Source organism: Poecilia latipinna, unplaced genomic scaffold (genome assembly GCF_001443285.1).
Source record: "Poecilia latipinna isolate Pla-1442-1.1 unplaced genomic scaffold, P_latipinna-1.0 Scaffold1388, whole genome shotgun sequence".
Lineage (NCBI taxonomy): Eukaryota > Metazoa > Chordata > Actinopteri > Cyprinodontiformes > Poeciliidae > Poecilia > Poecilia latipinna.
The window spans coordinates 162,244-166,472 of NW_015114004.1; the positions used below are offsets into that span (position 1 = coordinate 162,244).

A 4,229-nucleotide genomic window follows, 5' to 3' on the forward strand; every position below is an offset into this window, starting at 1 on the left:
GAATGGGATCTGCATCAAGATGATGAAAACTATTTAAATATTGAAGTTCAATGTATATAAAACTAAGTAGGATGTTCATTTATAAGAAAGAAATATGGAAATGTTTTACCGCTCTAGAGATATTACCCATCTAGTGTCAACATGCCTACATTTTTTGCAGATTAGTTTTAAAAGTACTTATTTAAATAGATATATATTTTTACAAACCTTTAGCAGAAGTTAGTTCTTTGTTCTTTTCCTAAATTTGCATCTTGACTTTAATCGATTTCAGAACTTTCATCAAAGTTTTCCATGTAAGTGTTTGAGGAACAAATGCTGCTGATACCAGAGCTGATCTCTGACTCTCTCACTTTGTTATTCAGCCGTTCAGCAACTTGGTCATGTCCTCGTCGTCTCCTGTTCTCTGAAATGCTCTCATATCCTGAGGCAACATCTCCACTCACTGAAACAGACATTGATGTGTTATTCAAGAGAACAAAGCATGTAATAAAGACTGTAAAGTCAACATTAAATCATTATTATATAAAACTTACTGTCAGGAATGTTACCATCATCTTTGCTCTCTGCTGTTCTCACATGAGGTTCTGTTGGTTCTTCTGGTTCCTTTTCTAAAGCTTTCATCACTCTCTCTATCAGCTCCTGTTCTCTCCTGTTCCATTCCTTTTCTATCTGTTTTGTTTGCCAAGGTAGAATAGGAAGTTTCTTTTGTTTGGGTTTAATTGTGAAGCATCCTCTGTTTTGTTTAACCATATCAATAATTTTTTGGAACAGTTCTTTGACTTGAATAGAATAATCAAAAATAATTTTTTTAGAACATGGTATCTGTTCCCACATTTCTCCAGAAGCTCCTGGAGCTCCTTTCCCTCTCTGACGATGTAATTCTCTACAGGGACGTCATTGATCCAGTCTCCCCTGGTAAAAACCACCATGCAGTGTCTCCACACTCTCTCTGTTAATGGCTTCATGATCTCCAGCAGAGCTTTGAGATCTTTCTCTGTGAAAGATCTGAGGATGGGAACAAGCAGGAGAAAAACATGAGGTCCAGGAGAACACATGGAGACACTGTGGAGAACTTCATCTTTGATCCAGTCAGGTGGTGTTGGGTCTGAGAACCAGCCTGGAGTTTCAACAACTGAGACTTTTACTCCATCAAAGTTTCCTTCATGTTTCACACAAGTTGAAGTTTCTCTATGATCTTGGTAGTTCTGAAAATATGAAAAACAAACAAAAATAAATCTACTGTACTTTACTCACTGGACACCTACAGTCTGGATGTTAGATTGTATGAAATCTTTTTGCTTTGTCAGCATGTTGTTACCTTTTTCAACCAAGCTCTGTTAAAAGTTTTATCAAATTTCTCATTGAAAAGAATCATGTTTCCAGCTACACTTTTCCCTGAACATTTCTGGCCAACAAGAACAATCCTGATGTCAGTGATTGGATGTTTCTCACCTGTAAAACAAACAAAAAATACAGTAAATATGATCTTAAAACATTTATGAAACATGACTACAACATAAAATATATACTATTTATTACTTACCTCCAATCAGCTCTTTCAGGACTCTTGATTTTCTCTCATTGATCGTCTTCAACCTTCTGGCCATCTTGTCTCCAGTCTCTCTCTTGGTTTCTAGCTCTGCTGCTCGGTCCAGCTCCACTTCATAGTAAGGATCTTCATTTCCTGCCCACATCTCTTCAATCTTCTCCAGTAGTTCCTTTACCTGAGTCTTATCACTGTGGTCCTTGTTGTTCAGGACATGATACCTGTTCTCACACTTGTTCACTATCCACTGCAGACCTTCATCACTCTCTATACGCTCCTCTACAGTCTTCACTCCTAACCAGTCTCCATAGGTAAACAGAACAAGTGTGTGTTTCCAGATTTCTTCTCTAAACAGACTCATGTGTTCCTGAACAGATCTCAGATATAATGCATTAATAGAAACTGCCAGAGGAATAACCAGCAGCACAGCATGTGGTCCTGGAGGACACAGATTCACACTGTTCTCTATTTCCAGTTTATCCATCTCACTGGTTTCCTGAAGGGTGTTGATGTAAAACCATCCAGGAGAATCGACCACTGTGAGCCGCCTTCCTTCAACCACACCATGACTGATTTCACTGTGGGTTGTTCTGCTGCCGCTATCATTAACACAGAATGCATGTCTTCCCAGAATGGTGTTGCCAGCTGAGCTCTTGCCTTCCAGTTCTGCACCAATTAAAACCAGCCTTAAGTGCTGTGGTTGGGTCATTCCACCTAGAAAAAAATAAACCAAATATGATCTAATTATTAAAACAATCTGATCAATTTAGAAAACAGAGCTTAAAAAATCATGTAGAAAGAAAAAACATAATAAATAGGTCATGAATCATTCCAGGGTTTTGCTTCCACAACCAAAGAACCCAAAGTCCTTCAAGCCACCCAGAAATATTTATCTGCCTTTGGAGTCAGATGAAGGAAGTCTTTTCTGTCTGAGCAGAAAAGACTGTTTTGTTTTTAACAAACAAAATGCCATCCTTATTCTGAAACTTGGCCATGGCAGCATCATGCTATAGGGTTTCTTCTTGTCAAGGTAAAATGTTAAATGATAATAAGATCCTATCAAGGAAGACTGAATGGTGAAACTTAAAAGACCAGAATGTTCACAGTTTTAAGAGGCACTGTAAGCCTTCAAATGCAAGAAAAAGAAACCATTTAACCTCCATATATCACCATTATGGAAAATGTGTTTGTAATTAAAAAATGATGGGGTTTAAAGGATGTTTCAAAAGTCACAATGAAAATATAGATTCCTTAAGAGGGAGCATCGCAGTTTGTTTTTTTTTAAATCACAAAAGTTGTAACCTACCTTCAATCTGTAGCTTCAGGTTGTTTCTTTGTTTCTGGACTTGATCAAACCTTTTTGAGGCTCTTTCAGTCAAATCTCTCATTTCTTTTCTCAGAGTTTCTCCTTGACTTCTGTCAACAGAACAGTGTCTGAATCCATTGTTTGTAATCAGGGTCTCAATTTTCTCTAAAAGCTTCTTGACTTGATCTCTATCTTCTCTGTTACTGAAGTTGAGAAAATGTTTTCTGTTTCCACATTGTTGAAGAATCCACTGCAGGACTGGATTTCTTCTTATTCTGGACTTAATCTCTTCATCACTACATGGAGCGACTGCAGTGAACAACACGATGGTGTGACTGAAAACATCTGCATTGAGAAGCTCCAGGTGTTGCTTTAGTGATGCTTTGACAAGCTCAGGTAAATATAAACTGACAGGAATGACCAGAAGAAAGACATGAGGTCCTGGTGGACACAGATGGACACTGTTCTGGATTTCTATCTGATCCAGTTTTGGGGTGTCTTCTCGTGGATAAACCCAGCACCATCCTGGAGTATCAACCACTGTGACTCGTCTGCTGAACACTTCCTGCTGCCTCGCTTCACTCTGAGCTGTTCTTCTGCTGGTGTTGAAAACATTTTGACCCAGGATGAAGTTTCCAGCTGAACTTTTACCTTTGAGACCTCCATTTGATTCCCTTCCTCCTATCAACACAATTCTCAACTCTGTTGGATGATTGCTTTGTGCTGTTAAGAGAGATAAGGAATTATTCAAATAATGCTAATAAGATCAATTGCCTAGTTAGGCCTCTAGGTAATGTTTTCTCCTCATTTAACAGCATGTTCTGACTACATAACCGAATAACCATTATAAAGAGCTAAACAAAAAGAAATACCTATCTAACATAGGGTAAAGTTTTAGAGTGAGTTTTATGTAAAGATGACTGACCTGGACTGGAACTATAAGTTAAAGAAGCCATCGCGCATAGTAACTTGACTACTTCCGCTGTTTTCAAAAAGCGGAAGCAAAATGTAAACCGGGAAGTCCCTTTTTAGCTTTTTTTAAAATTATATTTAAAAGTGAAAGAAACAGCCATATAGAAAAAATCAAATAGACAAACATTGCCATCTCATGTATGACTGGAGGGACTGCAAGTGTGTCGCACATTGTACAACAGGATGTAATTTACTGCGAAAATGAACTCAGTCAGAACTAGAAGTGAACAATTAAAAGTATTATATATTTTAAGAGTGGAATTATCTAAAAATGTTATGATTATTTCATTAAAGTTCTTCCACTCATTCAAATACTGAAGAGATTTTTCTTGAAACACTGATCAGCATTGTCATTGTGTCCATATTTTTTTCCACTGTTTGTTAAATCTGGTTCCAAAAAGTTGA

General features: G+C 37.5%; 1 pseudogene; it reads right to left on the reverse strand.

Moving 5' to 3' along the window:
* Positions 1 to 244: 244 nt before the first annotated feature.
* Positions 245 to 3,848, reverse strand: LOC106962239 (GTPase IMAP family member 8-like; annotated as a pseudogene).
* Positions 3,849 to 4,229: the final 381 nt, after the last annotated feature.